This window comes from Stegostoma tigrinum, chromosome 5, assembly GCF_030684315.1.
Source record: "Stegostoma tigrinum isolate sSteTig4 chromosome 5, sSteTig4.hap1, whole genome shotgun sequence".
NCBI lineage: Eukaryota > Metazoa > Chordata > Chondrichthyes > Orectolobiformes > Stegostomatidae > Stegostoma > Stegostoma tigrinum.
Genome location: NC_081358.1, coordinates 56,276,051 through 56,303,576, shown reverse-complemented (window position 1 = coordinate 56,303,576; position 27,526 = coordinate 56,276,051). Strand labels below are relative to the sequence as shown.

Genomic DNA, 27,526 nt, shown 5'->3' with positions numbered 1-27,526 from the left:
CTGTTGTTGTTATTCAAGAAGGAAAGGGTTTAATTAACAAAATCACTCATTTATAAGTAAGCTGAGGCGTAGACAAAAACAAAATAAGAGAGCAATCGGTAAATCAACCTTGACATTCCATTGACATAAATAAAATATTTGTTATAGCTCAACAGCAGTTTTATAAAAATTGTCAATAATCATTGTTGCTTAAAAATTTGTCAAAGAAAAATATTGGCTCCTGAGTTTGTGTCAATTTATTAAGGAACTAAGTTGTAAGTCCAGACGACAAAATTCATTTCTGGAACTGAGATTTTTTTCAAGTATACAGTAGACGTTGGTGGAAAGTCCAGACTTAGTTGGTACCTTATACACCTGTTTCCCACACAAAATCTGTCAGCAAAACATTGAATACATGTAAACAAGCTACAATCTCAAATGCTCATACCTAATTACTTTTCAGATCAGTTGTCAAGGAAACTGTTATGCAGGTAAAGTCAACATCAGCTGGTCCTTCAGCAAGTCTTAATGACTATTTTCCTTGCAATGCTTGCTGCTGTTGGCATCAAAAATGATACAGCATTAAGCTGTTTCACTTTTTTGTCACAAGCTTGCCTTTATTGGTCATTGGATTGAGTATAGGAATTGGGATGTCACATTGCAGCTATACAGGACATCGGATAAATCACTTTTGGAATACTGCATTCAATTCTGGTCTCTTTGCTATAGGAAATGTATTATACTCAAAAAGGTTTAGAAAAGGTTTACAAGGATGTTGAGATAGCCCAATGTGGAGCTGGAGGAACACAGCAGGCCAGGCAGCATCAGAGAAGCAGGGAAATCCTCTGTCCCAACCTGAAATGTCAACTTTCCTGCTCCTCTGATGCTGCCTGGCCTGCTGTGTTCCTCCAACTCCACACTGTGTTATCTCTGACGCCAACCTCTGCAGATCTTGCTATTTCTTTACAAGGATGTTGCTAGTTTTGGTGGGTTTGAGCTACAGAAAGAGGCTGAATAGGCTGGGGCTATTTTCCCTGGAGTGTCTGATGCTGAGGGTTGACCTTGCAGCTGCTTATAAAGTCATGAGGGGCATGGATAGGGTGAGTAGACAAGATCTTTTCCACAAAGTGGAAGAGTCCAAAATTAGATGGTATCGGCTTAAGGGGTGAGGGGAAATGTTTAAAAGGGACCTAAGTGGCAACTTTTTCATGCAGAGGCTGGTGTATGTATAAAATGAGCTGCCATAGGAAGTGGTGGAGATGGTACAATTACAACAATTAAAAGGTGTCTGGATAGGTACATGAATAGGAAGGGTTTAGAGGGATTTGGGTCATATGCTGGCAAATGGTACTAGATTAATTTAGGATATCTGGTTAACATGGACGAGTTGAACCAAAGTGCCTGTTTCAGTGCAGTATGTCACTATGAGTATGACTATGATAAGGAAAAATTGGTAGGCCAAGGTACAACCAACAACTCTAGAAACTTCAACTTAAGCACCTGTTTTGACATGGGGAAGAGTGTGGTGAGGAAGCCAACAGTGAGAATAATGCCTCCTTGATATCTGATAGGAGAAATGGCGGACTTCATCCTCATGCTTGAAGTGAATGCCTACTTGATTCTGGTGGGCATTGCCATTTGCACATTCACATTTTGTCAAGTGGTAGGTTTTTATTTCTATTTTCCCTGGTCTGTCATGTTTAAACCAAGGCAGTCCCAACAACGGCTACATTCCCACCAAACTGCACTGTGCATAGTTGCCCCAAAGTTCCTTGCACACCGATCACCATCAGGACAAACTGATCATCGCATTGACATCTGGCTCTGTTAATCGCTGCCACACATGGACCTTGGAAATCCTGCCGTTGGAAAGAAAATTAGACAGAGTGCTGAAAATTAGGTATCCTCCATTGTTCCTACTGAAGCAAGGTCTGGCACAAAATAATAATACATCAAAAATTTACATGCATAATGCTTACAATCACAATGGCTTATGTGGACTTGTTTGAGAATTAGCTAGGCAGTCAGAGCAGGGCTTGGTGAGTTCTGGTCTCCACCTGCTTCCAAGGACCTCCATGTTGGACACTGGGCACCGATACCTCTGAACATGGACAGCGGCCCCATACACCTCACATCTATAGCCAATGACATTGGCTAAATGCCAACATCTAAAAAAATTACATGGCACATCTCCAATTCACTTATAGGACAGTTCTACACTTCATGCTACAACTCAAGGCACAATGATAACAATATTGTTTTCTACAGCAAGGATACTGTGCTAAGGGGCTCACACCCAGCTCATGAAATCGACCAGGCTGCACCTCCAGCCTGTTTGTTTGCAGTCATACTACTCACTCATTCTGATGTCATAACATCTCTGCCCTTTCTTTCCTCTGTTTTGACATTTTGCACTTTATCCCTTTGGTCAGACATGCCAGTCTCATGGAAGTGCTGTCTTGTCATATCATTTACTGCGACCACAAAGCTGGGAAGCTCTTCACAGTTGTTAGCTGGCCTCAGTCAGAAGGAAGGGGATAGGCTTTGTTCAGAGATCCCAGCAAAATAAGACAAGGGCAGCCTTAAATATCTGCCGAGGAGTTTGAAAGCAGTCAGTCAGGTACTCAGAGCAGTCAGAGTTTGTGTCTTATTCTCATAAGAGGGTGTGAGGAGTCAAATGTTGGCCTGCCCATGACCCTCTTGACTTTTTCTGCACTATTGTCATTGTTTCCTCCTGGAATGAAAGAGATGTCCTTGTATATTGATGACTCATTTTTTTAAAGGGTAAAGTATGCCAATACTACGGCTTAATGAGGTGTATTTTGTCTTTTTTTTTAACTGAAGAGAGGTCGAGTGAGAGCACTGTGTGGTCTGTTCAAAGCCAAAAAAGTACACAGCTTGGGAGGAGTTGTTTTTTTTAAAAGTTGGAAAAATAGAAGCAGTTTAAATGGGTGGGGTCAAGCTCTCACAGAACCAGGATTTTTGTTTTGTTTTAGCTTCCAGCAGTTGCTGAGGTCTTGAAGCTGAATATGAGAGCTTTTATTCCTCTCTCTGTTACAGCTCAAAGTTGGGGTTTTCTTCTTGCTGCTAGATTCGCATGCGAGACCATCTACTTTATTAAATTTGTACCTGCGAAGCAAAGATTTATGAGGCATTACTATACTGAAACAGTTAATTAGTAGCAGTTAATATATATTATAATTTTGTTAACCATTTCAATAGAATTACAGTTAAGACAGTTATTTTCTTTTATTTTGTCTGTTTTCAACTGTAGGATTAAAATGAAATATATTACTTATAGTTGAGTATTTTGACACATCAAATTGCATTTGGAACACAAAGCTTTACATTTACCTTTAAAATAAGAAAAGGCTAGGGTCTAAGTTATCTTGGTAATATATTGTGAGAGGGTTTAGTTTGGTCGATAACAGTATACATGGCAGAAACTACAATCACTTGAGGCCTCTTAATCTTATGCAAATAAATATAGTGCTGTGGCAGCATAGATCAGAATGCCAAAGCCATCAAACAAGCAATGTTTTACCTGAAAGTCAGCTTTTTCAGCTAAAAATGAATAATGTGATGCCATGAATAATGTAAGTGCAATCTGTGTCAAGTGAGGGAGTGCAAGGGATGAAGGCCAAAGGGCGTTATTGTTGTTAGTATAAATGGGGCCAAACTCCCATGGTACCTAGGTTAACCTTTTAAACAGCCCCCTTAGCACATTGCCACCCAAAGCAATTTTATTAGCCTGACTGCAGCCCATCCCAGGAACAAAAATCATATTCTTGCAAAGTGGATGGGCGAAATAGGAACATTTTCCAATTCATGCTACCCTCCTTGAAGATTACAATCCAGTTTATGGTGGTTATGTTATCAAAATAATATTCCAGGACCTTAGATTATTAATCTGGACTGTGTGAGTTTAAATTCCCTCAGGGCAATTGGAAAAGTTAAATTCAGTCAATCAAAATAAATATAGAATGAAAAACCATTGTCTATATGGATGACAATGAAATTTCAAGATTGTGCATAAAAATGTATAAATACGTTGAGGAACGGAAAGCTGGCAACTTAATATAGGCATACATATGGCTCCGAACTTACAAAAATTTGGGCCACTCTTAGCTGATTTTAGAAATGATCAAATGAGCTTCTTCCACACCATACCTGAGAAAATGTAACACATACAGACTGTTATGGTTCAAGAAGATGGTTTACAAACTTCCCCAAAACAATTAGGTATGGACAATAAATGCTGGCCTCAACAGTGATGTATGTGTCAAATATCTGAATGACAATAAAATGCTTTGCTGCTAGAGAGAGTTAATTGTATTGTAGTTATTAGAAGTTATCATTCAGCAATGAATTGCAGAAGATTCAATAGATTTCTTAAAATATATACAGTTTCCTCATGGATTTTCCAACAGGCAGTGGGCAGAATTTCAATAAATGAATGCTGCACTCTCTTTTGGGTCTGTTAACTACAGCATTATTATAATTTGTATTTGAAGTAAACCCGGACAAGCACTCTGGAAATGCTTCCTTTAGCTTTTATATTACCATATTGTATCATAAATCATTCTACAGTATTGGAACTCAACAGTGCATTCACCAAATAGCTATTCTCTTTGATAAGCAATAAAACCTTTTTAAAGAGCCTAGACTGGGGAGATACAGTGGAAAGTGAAACAATTTCAAAATATTCAGTGCCATCCTTGAACCAAGTGATTTTAGTTAAGAGGAAAGACCTGTTTTTAAAATGAACTGGTTTAAAAGAACTTCTGAAGTTGCAACATGTGGTGAAGGCAGGTTCAATAGAGGCATTTGAGGCATTGGATGACTATTGAACAAAATTGATGTTCTAATGCTTGGAGATAAAACAGCGGATTGATACTAGATTATGATGCTTTTTTAAAGAGCTGATACAAGCACAATAGGCCAATGGCATCCTTCTGCATCATTAAAATTCTGTGTTTTTTTGATTCTTTGACTTCCAATTACATTCAGTCTATGGATCTGGCTGCCTTCCACAGGCAACTGCTATAGTATTGATGTCCACACAAGAACCAACATTGATTTACACAGATCCTAAAGAAGTGTCACATTGGATTTGAAAATTTGCACTTTTTCACGCCACAGATTCTGCCAGACCTGTTGAGTTTCTTCAGCAATTTTGAATTTTATTTCAGATTTCCAGCTTCCACAGTGTTTTGCTTTTAACATTGGTTTCTGTGGAAAGTTACTATGATCGAGAATGTATTACCTACAAAGGATCTGCAAGATAAATAAGTAACCTAAATCTAAACAAACAGAAACAGGACAGCATTGGAAAGAAAAGTAAAACAGGGCATTGAAAGAAAGGGAATCTGCATTAGAAACTGATGAGTGGAAGAGTGTTAATGAGCATTTTTTGTTTGAAAGCTAGTAATTCATTTAATTTTGCAACTAGCTAACCATTATGCTTTAAGTTAAACTAAATTAAATCTCATTGCAGACTTATTTCAGGAGTGTACCAGCTCTGAAACTGCACACAGTTAATTAGTGGCTGGTTTAATTCAGAATTCAGAATTTTGAGATTGGTCTCCTTCAGTGCTACTTCCTTCATTGTATGCTGCTTTGGTCATACGGAGTGTAAAGTGAAAATTTAGTGCATTACAGGGAGGTTGGTGACTGGGAGGTGGAGGTACTCATGTCTTATTCTACAGCCCACAGAATTATAGATACAAAAGTTGTGGGAAGGATTCAAATGAGTATCATGTCTTTGTCTTCAATAAAGGAGAAGGAGGATTCAGATATTCCAGTTAAAGAGGAGTGTAAAATATTAGATAAAGTAAGCCATGTAAGAAAGCAATGCACTAAAGGGACGGACCATCTTTAATGTGGATTAATCACAAAGACTGGAGTAATTGTATCCTCGTTTAGTAAAAAAGACCTTTGGAAGAAATGGCAGATGTAGTCTTTTTTCCCCCAATCCTCATTTGATTTAGGCAAGTTAACTTAAGTATAGTGGTCTGTGAACATTGCACAATACAGCAGGAGTGTAACAAATAGTTAAAGTAATTATAGCCTGGTCAGTCCGAATTTGATATTAGGATATTGATAGGATGAACATTGAGCAAAAAGGATTATCTATTAACTTGGAATAGTACACAACAATCAGGGAGAGTCAGTATAGTTTTGTTAAGGCAACAATGAGACTTACTAACTTCATTCACTTTTTTGAGTAAGTAACAAGCAGGGATAAGAGTTGAGGCGGATGCAATCTGCATAGATTTTAGATTGGGGCTTATGACGAGGCAGGCTGATCGCAAAAATTAAGGCCATGGTATGCATGAGAATGTGATGATTTAAATCTAAAAATAGCTGGAGTGACAGAAACAAAGGAAAATAGTCAATAGATGTTATTAGGAACAGAAATCAGTTTCTATTGGTGTTCCACAGGGCTATTTGTTGGGTCTGTTGATGTTTGTGGTATATATTAATGATTTAGGCATATTTTGGTAAGGATGATTGGAAAAAAATTGCAGGCAACACAAATGTTCTGTGTAGTTAATAATGAATAATAGCCTGTTGATTGTAGGAAAATGTCAATGGTTTTTGTTGAATGGATAGAAAAGTGCCAAACGGAATTCAATCAGGAGTAGAAACTGAAAGAACTACAGATGCTGTAAATCAGGAACAAAAAGCCAGTGACCCAATCTCAGAACTCTGTGTTCTGGGGAATCGTCATTGGATGTTAACTCTGATTTTTTTCTTCACTGATGCTGCCAGACCTGCTTAGCTTTTCTGGCAACTTCTGTTTTTGTTCAATCAGGAGTAGTATGGAGTTAATTCTTTGGGGAAGGCTATAAAATCCTGGGAATACCCAATAAACAGGAGGTTATTTAGGGGGATAGAGGAAGTGGCAGAGCTGGAAGTGCCTGTTCACATGTCTTTCTCTGAAGGTATCAGATCAGGGCAGTGAAGAAGGCATTCCTTCATTGGGCGAGTTATTAAATAAAGGAGCAGGGATGTAATGCTAGAACTATATAGGTACTGGTTAGGCCACGGTTGGAATTTTGTGACTATTATAGGAATGACATAATTAGTCCAGAGGGAGTACAGAGAATATTTGTAATAATGTTGTCAAGGCTTGAAAATTGTGGCTGTGAGGACAGATTGGATTGGCTAAGGCTCTTTTTCTTGACAGAGGAGCCTGAGAAATGATTGAATTGAAGTATGCAAAATAATGATGGGCATGGATACGGCTGCAGCGAAAACCAGTTTCCTCAGTGGGTAGGTTATTTACCAGGGCAAAAATTTAATGTGATTGATAGAAGGATAGTGTGGACTCGAGGAAATCAGTGGTTGAGACACACTTTAAATAACTCTGGAATTGCACCTGCAGTGTTGTAACCTGCAAACCTTTAGACCTAGGCCTGGAAAGTGGGATTAGACTGTGCCTCTGGTTTATTCAGCCAGCAAAATATGATGGGCTAGATGGACTTTTTCTGTGCTGTGAATATTTTACAGTTCTTTGAGATAGATATGGGATAGAAGTCTGAAAAGGTGGCTACGTATTATTGGAGGAAGTTATCTTAAAAATAAACTAAAATGTTTACACAACAATGTGCACAATATCCATAAGTAAACAGGGGAACTGGAGCAATCATATATTCAGAGTAAACAAGGTGTAGAGCTGAAAGTACACAGCAGGCCAAGCAGCATCAGAGGAGCAGGAAGGCTGACATTTCGGGTCTAGACCCTTAATTTTCCGAAGAAGGGTCTCGGCCCAAAACGTCAGCCTTCCTGCTCCTCTGATGCTGCTTGGCCAGCTGTGTTCATCCAGCTCTACACCTTGTTATCTCAGATTCTCCAGCATCTGCAGTTCCCATATCTCTGAATATATTCAGAGTAAGCAGGTATAGTTGATATTACTCAGACATGGCATAGAAAATCTAGGATTTGATTTAAAAATTGCAGGGTAGAACAGATACAGAAGAGAGGATGAGAATAGGGTGATGGAGTAGTTTTACTTATTAGTGATATCATGCTGAGAGTAGAGAAAAGAAATGGAACAATCACCAAGGAAAAAATATAGAATGCTTATATATGAAAATGAGAGATAATACAGGATTAGTCACTCTTATCAGTGTCGTCTACAGAATGCTTAATATTGGAAGCAAGGTGGACTGAGAAATATGCCAAACAGTTTGGAAATGAATCATTAAACCATGGAACTTCTCAAACTGCTTACTGGACAGAAAAGGTAAATAAAGAGAAAAAAAACAAACGGGGTTAATATACTGTCCGCAGGATTGCTTTGTAACCCAACATATACAAAACCTAACAGGAGAAGTTTTGTTATTGGATGGGTTAATGGGGAATAAATCAGAGTCTACAGCAGAAGTAAAAATAGTGGAGTAGTATTAGTGACCGGAATATATATACAATAAGATGATGATCTAGAAGGGCACAAAACAACTAAACAGTAAACACTGGTGGGAAAGCTAATTTTGAGAGATTGTGAACAGAACATAGGGGAAGTAAAACCAATTATATTACTGGTGAACAACAATCAGAAGCATTTAAATCAGTGCTCAACAGAGATCAGGGAAAATATATTACCAAAACTAAACATACATTAATTCATGGATGAATAAAGACATAAGGGTAAGAATAAGGGTACGGAAGCAGACATATGTGAAGTACAGACATAGCAGAGAAGAGCCTGAAAGGACGGAAAATCATTAGTGGAGAAGTGAAAATGATTATGAAGTCAAAAAGGAGCTATGAAATTAAATTATTAAGATACATAGAGCAAACTTATAAAATATTTTACAGGAACATCAATAAAACATAAGGAAGGGTCCAATAGAAGTGTGATCATTATGAGCCACATCACTGCAAAAAATAGATATAAGGCAGAAATATTAAATAATTATTTCACCTTGGTATTTACTGGGGAGATAGAACAGGTAGATATGAGATAATTAGAATTTAAATAAAGGGAGCATTTTGATTAAATCAAATACACCCAGAAGATAAATCCCCTTGTCCAGGTTAATTGAATCCATATGCTGTAGAAGAACCTGGGGAAGAAGTAGCTGAAGAATTACTGAACATTTTTAACATTTTGTTATAAAAGGGTGCAGTGCCAAAGGACTGACAGGCAGGTAGTATAATTCCTACAGTTGAAAGGAGGACTGAACGTGTCCAGGGAATTACAGTCCAGTAAACTTCCCTTTGGCAGTCGGAAAAGTAATTGAAAATCTATTAAAGGAGAGAATAGAAAAATAACTAGAAACTAGAAATATAATAATGAGCAGTCATTAATGATTTCAGAAGGCAAAATCTTGCTTGACCAACCTTAATGATTTTAAGGAGGTAGATGAACATGCAGACATTGGTTTAGCCGATGTAATTTGAATAGATTTACAAAAGGCATTGGATTAGTTACTACAGTCAGATAATATGGAGTCAAGAGACAAGTGAAAGGCTGAATTGGTCACTGGATTCAAGACAAAAAGCAGAAAGTAGGAATTATTTAGAGTGAGGGAAGTATTTTTCAACAGCCACTGTTGTTCATGATTTACATCAATGATTTCAACTTCATCACCAAAAACACAATTTTCTAAATTTGTCAAAGCGATCAAATTTAGATGGGGCCATGGGGAATAGTCAATCCTGAAGCAAGCTGTAGTAAATTACAGGAGGGTATTAATATGGCAGCACAGCGGCTCAGTGGTCACCATTGCTGCCTCACAGTGCCAGGAACCTGAATTCAATTCTAGCCTCGGGCAACTGTCCGTTTGGAATTTGCAAGTTTTGCCCATGCCTGCATGGGTTTCCTCCAGGTAATATGGTTCCCTCCCACAGTCCAAAGATGTGCAGGGTAGGTGCATTGACCATGTTAAAAAATTGCCCATAATGTCAATTAGGTGGATTAGCCATGGGAAATGCAGGTTTACAGGGATAGAGTAGGGGGTGAGTGTGGGTGGGATGCTCTTCCAAGTGATGGTGTGGACTTACTGGGCTGAATAGCCTGTTTCCTCACTGTAGGAATTGTATGAAATGTGCTTCCAGAATGTGGAAATAATTAGCTAATTTGCTTTAACATATATAACATTTAGGGCTATACTTAACTGCGCGTAGTTTCAATTTCCATGTTGTAAAAAGAATAAAGAGGAAACTGCAAAAGGTTCAGAGAAGATTTACAAGGATGGTACAAAAATGTGAGTTGATATATATGTATAAAATATATGCAAAAATCACAAAGGGTTGACAGGCTGGATCTTTTTTTTTGTATAAATAAAGGCAAGGATTGGTGTAAAGTGACACAGGTGCTTAAAATTCTGCAAAGTTTTGATAAGAGTAAATAAAGATAGCATGTTTTCTCTTGTGGTGTAAAGCATAATTCAAGATCAATGCAAAAAATCCAACAGGAAATTTAACAAAAACCGCTTCACTCAAAAAGTGGTGAAAAAGTGGAACTTGCAACCACATGGGATGTTTGAAGTGAGTTGTATTGATGCATTAAGGGTAAGTTAGACAGGCAAAAGGGAATCAACAGTAGTGGGTCACAGTTATAGATTTACAAGAGGAAAAACAGAAGAAGGATTGAATGGCATGTAAACATTATTATGTAATGTTTGGGATCAACTGCACTGTTTTTGTGCCACACATGCTTTACAAAAATGGACAACCACCCCCTACACTGTATTCCCTTGCTTTGTTAACTCTCCCCAAGGGTTAACCTCACAAATCTCCCTATTGAAGTCCATTTCCCACTTTTCCACCCAAATCAAACAGACCATGGATATCATTCTGGAGCCAACAGCTACCTTCTTCACCATCAAACATCTGACCAATTTTTGTCTGGTCTGAAAATTTCCAAATAATGTCTCCTACATTTGCTTCTAATTCATTAGCATATATCATGAGAGAAAGGGATCCAATACTAAGCCCTGAAGTGCACCAGTGGAAACTGCTTTGTATTCATTAAAAAAGCAACCATTGACCATTTTCCTTTGCATTCAGTCACTTAGGCAATTTACCAGCAGCTTTAATTTTAATGAACAGTTTGCTGTATGGAAATTTGCCCAATATCTTACTAAAATCCATGTAGATATCATTGACTATTCTGCCCTCATCAATTTTTCTTGTTACTGCCTTAAAATTTTCAACTAAGTTAGTAAGGCACAATATTTTCTTAACAAAACCGTACTGACTATTCTTGATTATTCTACATCTTTCCATTTAACAGTTAATTCTATCTCTCAATATTGACTCTATTAGATTGCCCACCACTGAGATTAGACTTACTGGTCAATAACCATTTGGCATTTAATTAATAGTATTGTTGAATAATGGTACAATATTAGCAGACCTCCAATATTCTGGAAGACTGCTTGTATCGAGTTCAAATTGGAAAATGATCTTTGGAGCATGAGCTAATTCCTCTCTGAATTTCGTTAGCAGCCTTGGGTAAAATTCATCCAGCCCTGGTAATTAGATTACTTTTAAGTAGGTCAGTCTATCAAGTAATTTCCTTCTCGTTATGCATACTTTATCAAATATTTCCTACTCCTCTTTAACAAGAATGTCTGCATCATCCCTCTCCTTTGTGAAGACAGACACAAAGTTCTCATTAGGAATCCTTCCCACATCTTTTGCATCCACCCACAAGTTACCAGGTATGTGCCTGATAGCCCCAGTCCTTTCATGAGTCATCCACTTGCTCTGAATGTACAAATAAAATATTTCTGGATTTTCCTTAAATTTACCAGCTAAAATTTCTCTCCTATACTCTTCTTGCCTTCATTCTTTTTTCCTTTTCACTGCAGCCCCATACTTTCTGTGTTCCTGTAAGCTTTATAAAGTTTTTTTTTCCATCTCTGAGATTTTTTTAAGCTCCATTTTTCTGTATTGACCTTCCCTGTGTGATTCTGGATAACAAGAAGTCTGTAGATTGGATAGTATTATTCCTTTTCTTTGTGGGAACATGTCTACATGGTGACTGTACAGTGTAATTTTTGAATGCCTCTCACTAATCTGCCACTTCAAGGAGCTATATCCAATCCACTTCTCTAAAATTTGTCTTTCTCCAGTTTAAAACTTTATTTCTGTTCTATATTGTTCCTTTTCCATAATCATGCTAAATCTGACTATACTACGATCACAGTCTCTAAAATGGTCACCCACTAATATTTCATCCACTGCATTTCCTAAGACTAAATCTGGAATTGTACTCTCTCTCTCATTAGGCTTGTTAAGTACTGCTTAAAAAAGAAGTTCTCTTTGCATGCACGTTGTTGCTGCTGTTTGTATCCCAGTTCAAATGTGGACAGTTGATGTTTCCAACAGGGTGTTTAACACACTTGCCTTCATTGCTCAGACCTTTCCAACTGTTATTGCCCGATTGTTTTTACACTCGGAAATATGCTTCCATATTTGCTCTGCATTTTCGAAATAAAAGGGTCTATAATACACATCTTGCAGTGTGACTGCCCTTTTTATTGTTTCTGAGCACAACTCATTGTATTATTTGATGCTTGATTTAGTACAACCTCTCTCCAAACAACTGTGATTGATTGTTTAGCCGATAACGCTATGTCTCCAACATTTTTAAAAAATCTTATTCTCTACAACATACAGGGCCTGGGTGGGACACATCTAAAATATCATGTGTCCTTTTCCTCTCCTTATCTGAAGAGGAATGTTCTTGCTACAGAAAGAATGCAGTGAATGTTTACCAGACTGATTCCTGAGATAATAGGACTGGCATATGAGGAGAGTTTTAAATCAGTTAGGATTGTATTCACAGGAGTTAAGAAGAATGAGGTGGGGCACCCATAAAATTGTAACAGGGGTGGCATAGTGACTCAGTGGTTAGCACTGCTGCCGTACAGCACCAGGGATCCAGGTCTGATTCCACCCTCAGGCAACTGTCTGTGTGGAGTTTGCACATTCTCCCTGTGTCTGTGTGGGTTTACTCCAGGTGCTCTGGTTTCCTCCTACAGTCCAAAGATGTACATGCTAGGTGAATTGGCTAAATTTAGCTATGTTAAATTGCCCATAGTGTTCAGGGATGTGTATATCATGGGAAGTGGGTCTGGGTGGGATGCTGTGAGGGTCAGTGTGGCCTCGCTGGGCCAAAGGGCCTGTTTCCACACAGTAAGGGTTCTATGATCTATGATTAGACAAGATAAATGCAGGAAAGTCTGGAACCAGGGTCACAGTTGATAAACCATTTAGGACTTAGAAGAGGAGAAAGTTCTTCACCTAGAGAGTGATAAGCTTATGGAATTTGCTACCACAGAAACTAGCCTAGGCCAAAACAACTGTATGATTTCAAGAAGGATTTGGATATAGCACTTGGTGCTAAGGGCTAGTATTTCACCTTGTGTATGTTTTTGATATTTCCAAAATTTCTTTAAGGTTCTCACTTCTTGAGGTACTTTTCTTTCTTTGGTGTCTTCATGTTGGTTCAGCTACGAAGTGATTTCATACATCTTTCTTTTGATACTTCCTTTGGGATATTGGTTTTCTGTACATTTCTCCTCTTCTCTTTAAATATACCTGTCCATTTGTTCTACTCCACTTCTCCTCAGGAGTCTACACCTGAACCATTAACCTTGTTGTCTTCACAGTTGCTCAACAGGGTAGCAAGCCGAATGCAGAGTGGCGTGGCAAACCAAGTGGTACATTGAGTGGAGTGGCAGTTGAATGCCAAATGAGCTGTAAGTAGAACAATGACGTTGACTGCACCAAGCATGCACTTATCAGCAGAGTGGGTGCCAATCTCCTGTTCTGGTCTTATGTTACCACTAACCTCCTGTATCTGAATTTCAGGAAGTACATTGTTTCTAGTTAAGGGTCAGAGAAATTGACCTGGACTTTGCCGTAGGAGGAGACAAAGAATGGTGGTGGAGAGTTGTTTTTCAAACTGGAGACCAGTGACCAGCAGGGATCGGTATTAGGTCTGCTTTTGTTTGTGATTTATGAGGCATGGTTAGTAAGTTTGCAGATGATACCAAAATTAGTGGGAGAGTGGACAGTGATAAGGCTACCTAAAATTACAAAGAAGTTTTGATTATTTGGGTCAACTGGCTGAGGAGTGGTAGGTGGAGTTTAATTTGGATAAATGCAAAATATTATATCGTGGTAAAACAAACAAGGGCAGGACTTATACAATTAATGGTAGGGTCCTGAGCAGTGTTGTAGAACAGAGAGATCTGAGGATTCAGTTACATAATGCTTTGAAATTTGCATCACAGGGTGGTAATGAAGATGTTTAGCACATTTGCCTTCGTTGCTCAGACCTTTGAGTACAGGACTTGGGGCATCATGTTGAGGCTGTACAGAATGTTGGTGAGGCCTCTTCTGGTGAATGCCTACCTCCAACACCAGTTTTTCAGCTATATGCTCAATTATTTAATTCTTCCATTTGTGTGCATTCTGGTCACCCGGCTGTAGGAAGGATTTTATTAAATTGGAGAGAGTTCAGAAAATATTTATCAGCATGTTGCTGGAAATAGAAGGTTTAAGTTATAAAAATGGGCTGGGCAAGCTGGGCCTTGTTTCTCTGACGCATAAGAGGGTGAGGGGTGACCCGACAGAGTTTTATAAAATCACAAGGGGCATAGAAAAAGTGAATAGTAAGAGTTTTTTCTCTAGGATAGGTGAGCTCAAAACTAGGGGCATATTTGTAAGGTGAGAGGAGAAAGTTTTAGAAAGTACATGAGGTACAATTGTTTTTACCCAAAGAGTGGCTCATGTGTGGAATAAACTGTCAGAGGAAGTGGTGCATGCAGGTACAGTTACAATATTTTAAAGACATCTGGATGGTTTCATGAATAGAATGGTTTGGATGGATATGGGCAAAATGCTGGCAAATAGGAATAATTCAGCTTGGGAACATGGTTGACATATGGACTAGTTGGATTGGAGTGTCTGTTTCCATGCTGCATGACTCTATGACTACGCAAAAGTGGAAAGAGGTTATTGATTTGGATGATCAGCCATTAACATAATGAATAGCAGAATATGTTTGAAAGGTTGAATAGTCTACTCTTTCTTCTGTTTTCTCTGCTTCTGCATAATGCTTGAGAAATCTACATCCAGGGATGTTAAGCTTCTATACTTGATCATCTTTAAGCCATGTGTAAGAGTGCCCTCAGCTCATCAGCTATTTTTGCTTTATTCCTTATATTTATATATACCTTTTATTAGTACCAAAATGCTGTGCTGCCCTCTTGTTAATTACTGTTTTCTCAACCTTTCAAGGTTCACTCAATATCTTCCTTCTTTCCATTCCCTGCTTTGAATTTTCCCTCGGTTGCTAACCCTCAGTACTTGAGTTTTAAACTTCTCCAGCAATGCTATTAAATCTTCCTGCAAGAATATTTTCTTTGCAGTCTTGCTCGAGAATTTATAGATTGCATAGGTCCTATCTTCACCCGATCTGGTCCCAACACTCAAGAATGCCCACCTCCAACACCAGCTTTCCAGCTATGTGTTCAATTATTTAATTCTTCCACTTGTATGCTTCCATGCATGTGGGACTGGGTGAAACCCAGATACTACTGCTTTAGAGGACCTGCCTTTCAACCTTCTACCTGGGTCTCTGAAATCTGGTTTCAGGACATCATTCCCACTCGCTTTTAAGTCAATGGAAGCAACATGGACCAAGATCTCTGTCTGGTCACCCTCTCCAAGAAGAATTTCTGGAAACCACTCAATAGCATCTTTTACCCTGGCATCCTGGAAGCAACGTACAGGCCTATTGCCTGACTCTCTGACCATAGGATTCAATATCACTTTTACTCTTCAATTATTCTTCTTCCACCGCAATACAACCACACGTGATGCCACCAGACATAGTTTTGGCTGCACTGTCTTGAGAAACCAGCAACTTCACCAAGATTCAAAATGAATATCAATTAGTAAGCAAAATAGACTATGGGGATTCTTGCACAGCCTGTTCAGTTCTCTTCGACTACCTAGTGGTCACCTTTTCCCTCACTGCCGATACACTCCTTTCCTGGAGTATGATTATCTCTGTAAATGCATTATCCATGTTCCCCTCTTCCTCGCAGATTCAGAAAAGTGACATCAGCTACCTCATAAGTTCCAAAACAGAAAGCCTCATATGTCATGGGTAGGGAGTTCCACTTGGCCAAGCTGACCAGCCATCATATAACTTTAACTATAAGTGATAATTAGAATAGCATTATGCTTATCAGAATTCACCAATCAGTTTAGTCTTCTATACAGAATCAAAAGCCCACTACAGAAAGCCAAAAACAGTATGAGGAAGGAGCACCTCACTCCACTCCACTCTGACTTACTGAATTTTCTTTAGCTGATTGAGGCCTCATTTTACACTCAGTGCAACCAACGGAGCATTCAGTGATGACAAGGTATCTCTGAGACATCCCTGTAGTTCATTTCTTGAAATCAATAGACTTGAGCTTCAAAAAACTGGATTAAATCAGCCACTGATTAACTAGTTAAATCTTATCCCAGAGCTCACATACCTCTGGTTCCAAATTGCAATAAAACTTTATTCTGTAGCTTAGCAAATTGTTAAATTAGAGGATAAATTAGACAATAGATGGGAAAAAAACCTATACATTTTGCACACTCATCATTTCTTAATATAGATCTTGCTTTAATTCATAAAATCCCAGAGTTACATTCCCTCATCTGCATTATATCTCATTAGAAACAAAAAATAAGTTCATAATCCCTGACAGTAACAAGCACTGGAATTCATAACCACATGATAAATTGTACATAACAATTGTCTCTGTCAATTTAACTGTGAAATAACAGGCACCCTGCCGTGATAAAAGATTATTGTAAAATCAGTCATGCAGCAAAAATCTAGTAATAGGAGATCTCATGCTTATGTTAACAGGCATTCAATCTTTCTAATGCTTGACTATTTCTTTTTATTATATTTTTATAGATAAGGTAGAGAATTTTATAGATCCTTTGGACAAATCTTCATTACATATTTAATAAGTCCTGTTAACATATTTGATAGCTGTTCTTGAAAGGTGCTCTTGAAAGTTGCTTTTAACCATTTTGACAGTTTACTTTGTTTTGCCTGTTGACACTTTCAATCTGCTTGACAGTTATAAAGTTATGTACATTTCGCCCACAACTGTCCTTAATTTGAATCCTTTGAAACAGCAACATACCACCTCCAATCAGCAGCTTACTTCTCCCAAAGGTCACCTTGATTGTTGTCAATATGACCTTGGAACATATCCAAACAGGTAACTCACCTTTCCAAATGAAAAACCTGCCTTTCAAAAGAATTGCACAAATTTGAGACCTATCCTTACTGGATTTACTCTGTACATTTCAGGCCTAATGCTCCTGGGCTTCCAAAATCACTTAGCCCTAGGGGTACCTCATCATTTAAAAGTTAGCTGCTTCTATAAGATGTGCATGCATGAATCCTGACCTGACTCAATCCCATTCATTCCCCACAAAAAGGAATTTCTGTGTTTAGGAGTGGGACTTGCGTTTTCGGAGTGCGTGTTATCATGATGGAGAGCATCTCCTTCCGTCATGGACAAAACCCAGATTGTGAGAGCAATCAATTTGATTGTAACAGCATATAATCACTGTCAACAAGCAACAAAGAGTAGCTCAATCTGTGTATCTGTGATCAATATTTCAAGTAATTGTCTTGGTTCAAACTAAAGTTGCAAGAAACAAAAGCGTTGGAGTGGATTTTAACTGTCAGGTTGGTCGAATACACAGCCATCTAACCTAATCTTGTTGACAGGAAATGCTTGTTTCATGCCTACTGCCATTTTTCCAAATTGACTGGACTGGCTGGTTAACATGACGTTTTAAAATAAATCTTGTAGCTTGGCTTTTCTCTGCACCTGCAATACTGTACTCCTTTAGGAATGATATCAGCCAGTGCCAACATAATTGAGGTAGTTAACCAGGCTTAAGCCATTTACTGACCCAGGTTAAAATCTAACCAGTAAAGCAGTGCTGTTTTACTTTGAAAAATAGAAAATAGGGACAGGAGTAGACTATGCAGCCCTTTGAACCTGGTCTGTCATTCACTATGATTACTGCTGATCATCCAACTGAGCACCATGTTCCTGGTTTGTTAAACACTTTAACCCTAATAAGTGTATCTCACTCCTTCTTGAAAATATTCAGTGTGTTGACCTCAACTGCTTTCTGTGGCAGAGATTTCCACAGGCTCACCTGGGTAAGGAATTTCTCCTCACCTCAGTCTTAAATGACCTCACACATCCTCATACTATGGCTCTTATTTAGTCAATTAGTAATGCCATTTCATTTTCCTTCATGTAAATATAAGTACAGTGGCATATAAAAGGCAGCACTTGAATTCTTTTGGATAAAAGTGAGTTAATGCCGTCTTTCTACATCTGTTGGAAATGTCTGTCACATTTGCAGCATATTAGATTAAATTAAACAAGTTGGAAACTTTGTATAGTTCAAAAGATTAATTAGTCTGAAGCTCATCTTTTTCAATGGGTCTTCGAAAGCGGTAAGTACCTTGGGATAGCAGTATCCTCCTGCTAATAATGCAATTCATTTACATTTGACCCTTCTTTCAACCAAATAGAATGATATGTTTTATGATTGAAATTGGTTAATTGAACTCCAGAGGGCTTCCTGTTGGGAGCAAGCACAACGCCAAAATTAAACTCTAGGGTCTCCTTTCATTTGAAATGTCATAACCAGAGAATTGTTCAAGACTGTCTGAAATAAAAGTGATTAATGAATTACCTCATCAAACCGAGGGTTTTATTGGGCATAACATAGAAATGATCCACTTACAAGTTAAAGATGTCAATCATACATCTTTTAATTACTTGTTTACAATTATTCCTTTTTAGGCAGCAACTTAAGTATTTGTAAAGTATACTAATTTGTCTTTTACCTCTTAATGAGGTTTTCTGGACTGTAGAAAAGAGTTAAAAACAAAAGAAAAGCCATTTTACATTATCTAAACCAAAACTTTGCCAATTTTCAATTGTGATTGAGCCTAGAAAAGAGCTGTCATTTTCAAAGTGCCTTTTGGGCTTTGTGGGGACTTTCCTGGAGATCTGCAAAACAATGTAAAACTGTATTAGTTATGCATCTGAGTGAATGAGTGGTATGAGACAGGCTCTGCTCCTTCACACTCCTATTCTCAGAAAGAATTGACGAAGGATCACTGTATTCGAAACATTAGCTCTGTTCTTCTCTCCACACATGCTATCAGACCTGCAGTGTTTATCCAGTAGATTTTGTTTTGGTTTTTAACATTTCTTAATTTTATTTCAAGAAAATTGCCAAACTGTATGCAACTATAATTAATTCTTCTACAAATGATCCATCATTTTACCTGACAATTTTATAAAGTTTTGCTGTCATTATGAGACTATTTTGACAGACGTCAGATGAGAATTCACCTCCAAATGTAACAGAGTTGCATCAACTCTAAAATATGCAATGAATTCCAGCAGAAATTAGAGTGGTGGAAAGTATCCCCTCCTTTCTGGAAACAGTAATACATCAAGGGAATGGCCTGATGCATCAAAAGCTCTACCATTGATTAACAAAGCTCATTACAAAATGCAGCTTTAGTTACCTGCAAAATTGGCAAATGAGGAAGTGTCTATTTTCAACAAGCTATGGAAACTGTTCCTGTTTATTGTAGCTCATTCCTCATTTTTGAATGGAGCAATTTGAGCTTTGTGCCTAATAGCACATGTTGCATTGAATGTGCCTTAATGACTACCACGCAGTGGCTCTGACCTCTATAATCATGATGTACTCTGAGAGGCTGATTATGACCCACATCAACTCTAGTCTCCTCAATCCCATGGCAATTTGCCTACCGATGAAGCAGATCCACACCAGACACTGTTACCCTAGACCTACACTCATCCCTGAAACATCTGGATAAGATGTACACCTATGTCAAACTGCCACTTACCTATTGCTCTCCCTTCAATACTATTAGCCAGTCCAGACAAATCTCAAAGCTCCAAGGCCTAGGTCTCAGCTCCGTCCTCTGCAACTGGATCCTGAGCTTCCAACACACAGACTGCAATCAGTGAAGTACTGAGGCGTCCATCCTTGATGGAGTTGTGTGTGTCCAAGAATAAGACCGATTCTGAAGAGTAGTCCAAGATAAGTCTGATGGTGGAATTAAACTTGTTGAAATTGCTATTTGGCTGTATCAGTGATTCCTAACCATGGGTTCAAAGGAAGAAAATGTTGACAATACATCTGGTGTATAGTGTTGTTCAGAGGTCCTGCAGAGCAAAGACATCTTACTCAATCTTGTATATGAAAACGTTGGCATTTTGGGTTGCAAATTTGGTTGCTCTGGCTGGATGAAGAACTGGTTGCTGAAAGTTCCCAGACCTTTACGGTGCCCTACGCACTCTCGTCCTTTGTACTCCCCATATTGGAGACTTCTACTGCTTTCTGAAGATATGCAAAGCCAACACACTTGAATGTCCCATCATATCAGGTAATGGGACACTGTGTGAGAACCTCTCTGGCTATATTGAAGGTATATTGAAACCCATTGTATAGTGAACCCCTAACTTCTGTTGCGACAGTACAGATTTCTTACAAAACTCAGTACCCACGGACCAGTCAAACCAAGAACATTCCTCACCACAATGAACGTTTTGACAGTCTATACCAGCATTCCCCACGACGACAGCATCGCTGTAATAGCCTCAGTACTCAATACCAAAAACTGCCAATTTCCAAACACCATCTGACAAACTCATCCGCTTCATCCTCAACCACAACACCTTCACCTTGACAACCAGTTCTTCATCCAGCACACGGAACAGCCATGGGGACTAAATTTGCACACCAAAATGCCAACATTTTCATGCACAAGTTCAAGCAAGACTTACTGGCTGTGCAGGACCTCCAACCAATGCTATACACCAGATACGTTTAATGACATTTTCTTTCCTTGAACTCACGGCAAGGAACCATTAAAACAACTACATAGCAATATCAATAAAGTTTCATCCCACCATCAAACTTCAGATTCAGTCTCATTCTTGGGCACAGGCAACTCCATCATGGACAGACACCTCAGTACTTCACTCTACCACAAGCCCACTGATAACCTCACGATACTGCACTTCTCTAGCTTCAGCCCTAAACATGGTAAAGAAGCCATCCCTACAGACAAGCCCTACACATACACAGGATCTATTCAGAAGTGGAAGAATGCAACGGTCACCTAAAGGTTTTGAAGAGTACCCACATAAGTTTCGGATATGATGCTCAATGCATTGATTGCCAGTTCCAACGTGCCACAGCTAAAAAATGCAATGACCTCCTCAGAGGGCAAACAAATAATAAGACTGATAGAGTACCCTTCATCATCCAGAACTTCCATGGAGCATAGCAACTACGCCATGTCCTTTGCATCCTTCAACAAGTCATCAATGATGATGAGCACCTCACCAAGATCTTCCCCATGCTTCCTCTTCTTGTCTTTAAACAACCACCAAATGTTAAACAGGTCATTTTTCATCGCAAACTACCCAGCCTTTAGGGCAACATTGACCACAACACTCTCCAACTGTCATGGCAACCTCTACAAAACATGTCAGGTCATCAACATGGATACTACCATAACACGTGAGAACATCACCCACCAAATGCACGGCAGATGCTCACATGACTCGGCCAACACTGTCTATTTCATACGCTGCAGGCAAGGATGCCCCAGGACATGGTATATTAGTGAGACCAAGCAGACATTACAAAAATGGACACCGCACAATTGCCAGAAAGAAATGTTCATTCCCAGCGGGGGAGCACTTCAGCAGTCAAGGACATTCAACGTCCACCGTTTAAGTAAGCATCCTTCAAGGTGGACTTCAAGATACACAACAACGCAGGATTGCTGAGCAGAGACTGATAGCCATATCCCCTATCCAAGCAGACAGCCTCAACCATGATCTTGGGTACATGAACCACCACATGTGACCCCACTGTTCTGCTTCTGTAAAATTTTCCTTCCTGTCCTGTTTCGTCACCATCACCTGGATAAATTGTTATGATCTCTCTACATTAATTAGCTTGTACAGTGTTGACTTACTTATTACTTTTGATGGACCCTCAGCATGCGACTCTTATACCTATCATGTTATTCCAGTCTAGACCCTTGATGAAGGGTCTAGGCGCAAAACATCAGCTTTCCTGCTCCTCTGATGCTGCTTGGCCTGCTGTGTTCATCCAGCCCTATACCTTGTTACCTCAGATTCTCCTGCATCTGCATTTCCTATTATCTCAGATGTTATTCCGGTCATCTAGTTTGTTTCCAGGATTACATTATTTTTAAATTTTGGTAATTATTTCTCAATTAATTGTATTATAGGCCATCCTTTTGCTTGTTATTCAGCTGTTGACACTTTACTCACCATCTAACACTCGTGATCACCTGCAGAGACTTATTATCTGACACTCCATTCATTACCAGTTATAAGCTCTTTTGATCTCTCAGCCCTTCAGGTCTCTGCCTTTAAACTCTGCATGCGCTGTTCTCTCCCACTGTACTTGTTGAAGGGCCTGCAATCTGAAAACTTGTGAATTCAATTAAACGTGTTGGACTATGGAGACAAAAGAACTGTAGATGCTCAAATACAAAGTAGGCAAATAGGAGGCTAGAAGAAAACAGCAAGCCAGACAGCATCTGGAGGAAAGGAGAGGTCAATGTTTCAGGCATGACCGTACTTCAGGACTCGATGTAGGAATCGGTGGGGCTGCAGGTAAAGGGAGCGGGGGATGCGGCTAAGCAGAATGGTGGCAATAGTTAGACACTCGGTAGTAGGCATGACCTGGTTTGCCGATGGGAGGGATGAATCTGTTTTGTGGCTGAAGGGAGGGATAGAAAGTAGAATGGAAGGGAGGAGGTGGGGCTGGAAAGGGAGCTGTGGGATGGATGGGAAGGTTATTTGAAATTGGAGAACTCAATGTTGAGTGCTCCGGGCTGCAGGCTGGAGATAAGCTCTTGGGGGAAGATAAGGTGCTGTTTCTCTAACATACATTCTGAGTTGCTGTGACACTGGAGGAGGCCAAGAACAGACATGTTAGAGGGGGAGTGCTGGGGTTGAGGAGGGGGTCTGGGAATTGAAATGGACAGTGACCGGGAGATTAGACTGGTCATTACGGGCCAGGTGAAGATTTCAACAAAAACCACATCAGCAGCACCGGATGCAATGGACTAGGTTGGAGGAGGTGAAGGTGAAGCTCTGTCTCGCCTGGAAAGGCTGTTTAGGGCCCAGCATAGAGGTGAGGGAGGTGGTGTGTGGACAGGTTTTGCATCTTTTATGGTTAAAGGGGAAGATACCAGGCAGGTTGGAGTGGTTGGTGGGAACTGTGGCACGAACTAAGGAGTGGCAAAGGGAATGGTCCTTATGGAAGGCAGATAGGAGTGGGGAGAGGAAGATATTTCTGTTGGTGGGGTTTAATTGGAGTTGGTGGAAATGTTTGAGGAAAATATGTTGGATATGGAGGTGATTGGGGTGGAAAATAAGGACAAGGGGGATCCTATCTTTATTATGCTTGAGGAAAGTTTAAGAGCTGTGGGGCATGGAATGGATGAGGCACGTTGGAGGGCTGTCTGGATGAAAGAGGGAGGAAAAGAGTGTAGTTTGGAAAAGGCGGATATCTGGGATGCTTGGGAGTGGAACATCTCCTCATCAGAGCAGAATGCAATGGAGACTGAGGAATTGGGAAGACGGATTGGAATTTTTGCAGAATGCAGGGTGGGAGGAGGTGCAAGTAGAAATGGGAGTCTGTGGGTTTATATTAAATGTCAGTCTGTAAACTGTCACCAGAAATGGAAACACAGAGGTTAAGAAAGGAGAGGGAGGTGACTGAGATAGATCAACTGAATTTGAGAGTGGGGAGGAAGATGTTAGTGAAGTCGATGAACTGCTCCAGTTCAGGCTGGTTGCAGCATGCAGCACTGAAGCAGTCATTGATGTAACAGCAGAAGAGGTGGGGAACAGTACCCGTGTATGTACTGAAAAAGACTGTTTGACATAACTGACAGGCAGGTACAACTGGGGCCTATGTGAGTGCTCATGACAAACCGCTGGATTTGGAGAAAGTTGGAAGAATTGAAGGAAATGTTATTGAGGGTGAAGACCAGTTTGGCAAGGCAAAGGAGGGTATTGGTGGGAGGGTACCATGTCTGTTGGAGAGGAAGAACTGAGAGCCTGTAGGCCGTCCTTGAGAGTTATGGACATGTACAGGGATTACACATCCCTCGTAAAGATGAAGTGCTTGGGATCAGGGAACTGGAAGTTTCTGCCGAGGTGGAGGGTGTGTCTTGTGTCCTGAATGTAGGTGTGCAGTGTCTGGACCAAGGGGGACAGAATGGAGTTGAGGTAGGAAGAGATGAATTTGGTGGGGCTGGAGTATGTGGAGATGATAGATCATCTGGGGTAGTTGGGCTTGTGGATCTTGGGGAGCAGGTAGAACTGTATAACGTGGGGCTGAGGGACTATAAGTTTGGAGATAGTGGAGAAGCAATGAGGTCATGGACAGTGTGGGAGACTTGATGGGCCATGGTGGGTTCATGGTCAACAGGGGGTAGGATATGATGCCAGAGAAGGCCTCTGCAACATAGAGGTTCATCCTCCAGACTACCACTGACCTGCCTTTGTCAGTGGGTTTGATGAAGAAACAGGGATTGCTGTGGAGAGAGTGGAGTGCCAAATGTTTGGAGAAGGAGAGGTTGGAGTGGGTGAGGGGAGTGGGGAAATTGGGGCAGAGGATGTTACGTTGGCAGTTAGCAATGAAGAGGTCCAGGGTTGGTAAGAGACTGTGAAGGGGTGTCCAAGATGAGGAGGAACATTGGAGGCAGGAGAAGGGGTCTCTGGAAGGTGTTTGGGAATCTTTATTGAAGGAGGAAGCATGGAGGCAGAGGCGGGAGAAGAATAGCTCCACGTTGTGGTGGTCATGAAGCTCATTGAGATGGGGACAGAGGGGCACAAATGTAGGCCCTTTACTGAGGACAGACCATTCAGCCTCAGAGTTCGAGGTCGGGGTGGAGTTTTGGGGAGGGGGCCTTCTAGAGGTTGAAGGAGGTTGGGGGAAGGATGATAGCATGTGATGGGTGAAGATTGGGAGAGAGTAGTTGTAGGAGGAAAAGGAGAATGGGAGGGAATTGGGCTGAGGAGTGGGATGGAGGATTGGATGGGGGGAGGGGTGTAGGAGAGCTGAGGAAGAGAGGAGAGAGGAGAGTTGGAGGGGTCGGGTGTGCATATATGAGGAGAGAGGAGTATGCTAACTAGCTGCAGGTGGGTATTAGGACCCAGGAGTGACCCTAGGGATAAGGGACCTTGTGTTGATTGGAAGTGGGCAGAGTCTGGAGTGGAGGCGGAAGTTGCAAAGAAGTCGAGGCAGGTTCCAGTTCTTTCATTGGCAGATTCTGGGGCAGCTGACACAGAGGTTGAAGGTAAGTTCCTGTAGATCCCAGATGATGTTTGTAGAGGCTCCAGTACTACATAACCTTCACATGGTTTGTCCACCCCAGTCCACCACCGACACCTCCACATCATTGGTTTGTCTAAAGCACTCCATGATCTTTATGTCCTTTTTCACTATGATCTGCCAGTACTACTTGCCAAACAAAGCTTTTCACTGTACTTAGGTATGTGGGCCTTCAAGAAATCAAATCAGATCCCCCATTCTACACTTACAGCAAGAATTTCTCTTGTTTCTCCCGTTGGGCATGCCATATATATGTCCTCCTATTGGAGAACAAATAATAGCAGAATGAGGAGAAATGAGAAAGGAACACAGGATAAGCTTAGACCTAAAGGAGAAGGAGACTAACATGTAACATTGCTTGTGCCATATGAAGTCAGCAATGCATTTCTTTACAGATCTAGTAAAGGAGCTGGAAGTTCCATGAGGAAGCATTAAAAAATCCTCCCAGACAGGCTAAATGGTGTGGGATAGAATTGCCACCACTTTTGATTGCCCAATGCCCAACACCTTATTCTGAGAACAAGACTTGAGGCAACTTGCACAGTCATCGCTACATTTGCATGTTAATATCAGCCACAACTATCACCACCATCTGATCCACACCACCCCTTCTACAATGGCATGAAATGACATAGTTCCAACATACAAGTTTGAGGCAGGGTGTGGGAGTAGATAAGAAAAAAAAAAGATGTTTGAATCATTAGCTCCCAATCAAGCCACTTGATGCTATACAAGGCACACTGGGCTTTCACATTATAGGATTAACTCCTGTCCTCCACTGGCTGAAACTTCTGGGATTAAGATAATGGGAGTAAGCACAACTGCTGAGATCAAATTTAAATATAGATGTGATATCAGAGAAATAAGGATTTTTAAACTCTATGATGAATATGAGCAATTGAATCAGAGTGAATAAATTGGTTCAAATACAGGATGCCGACTCGTGAACACTCATTTCACATTGTTGCACAAAGTCAAGATCTCACCCAAGGGGCTTTCATGTCTCTGGGACAAAGCAATCATGTGGGAGCAATTTTGATATGACTTCCTGCTGAGACATATATTACAGACAAATTCATTGTAGTCTGAGCTGTGTATAATTAACTGTTCACTTGTTTGTAAAAATATTAACTAAGTGGTCTTTGCTTCATCAAACATTAATTAGGCAATTTTAATGGCTTGGCCTCAAGTGACATATATCTCTGAATGGAACCATCAGCTAGAGCAATCCCTAAGTATTCCATAATTGATTAACTATTCTTCAAAACACTATGAAGTAAGCCAAAATGATCATAGCTAGGAGCATACTCTGACTATAATGAAATATTACAATGGTTTTAGACAGGAATGTGTTTTGTACTTTTCCTGAACTTTATACTTTTTTTACATATAACTTAGAGAAACAAAATTAAATTGGCTCCAGTAAACTCAAATAAATTTTACAAGGAGGGATAATATATAGATTTTGGTATAAGTTGCAAGGTTCTGAGGCAGATTGTATCGTAATAAACTTAACACAATTAGTCTGAGGTAAAATTGCAAGTGCATGGCTACCCACTTACCTTGACCCCACAGAGGTTGACATCCCACCATTGCTGACCACACAATAAGGTCCCAATCCATTTTTTCATCTTTGCAATTTTCATCTCATTTTCTTGACATAGGCATAGAAGCATAATCTGAGTTGACAAACTATCTTTATTCCTGTTCAAATGCCAAACAATGCACACATTTCAAAGCCTTTGAAGTTTAATATTTCAAATTTTAAAAAAATACAGCACTAAAAGGAAGACCAATACTATTCAGATCAATGTGCACTCTCCATCATAAGGAAGCATATATTTCAGTTACCGCTGTTAAATATCATGGGTAACCATGGTGGAAAATAAAATAACTTTCAAGAATTTGCAAAAAGTACAGGGCATTGAAGGCACTCGATGAAGGAAGAACACATAAAGAAATTCAAGTTGAATTCATTGTCAAACAAAATAAACTAAATAGTTGGATAAAATAAATTTAAAGC

General features: G+C 39.9%; 1 long non-coding RNA gene across 3 annotated transcripts in view; it reads right to left on the bottom strand.

Moving 5' to 3' along the window:
* Positions 1 to 1,864: 1,864 nt before the first annotated feature.
* The window catches only part of LOC125452125 (uncharacterized), a 42,716-nt gene continuing 17,054 nt past the window's right edge, over positions 1,865 to 27,526 (bottom strand). For 2 of the 3 annotated variants that reach the window (XR_007247465.2, XR_007247463.2), the window contains 2 exons: positions 27,066 to 27,207; positions 18,784 to 19,076 (listed from right to left, as the gene is read on the bottom strand). This is a non-coding gene — a long non-coding RNA (uncharacterized LOC125452125). Of the gene's footprint in view, positions 3,109 to 4,086; positions 4,150 to 18,783; positions 19,077 to 27,065; positions 27,208 to 27,526 lie in introns of those variants that run through there. The other variant, XR_007247464.2, reaches the window with a different exon arrangement.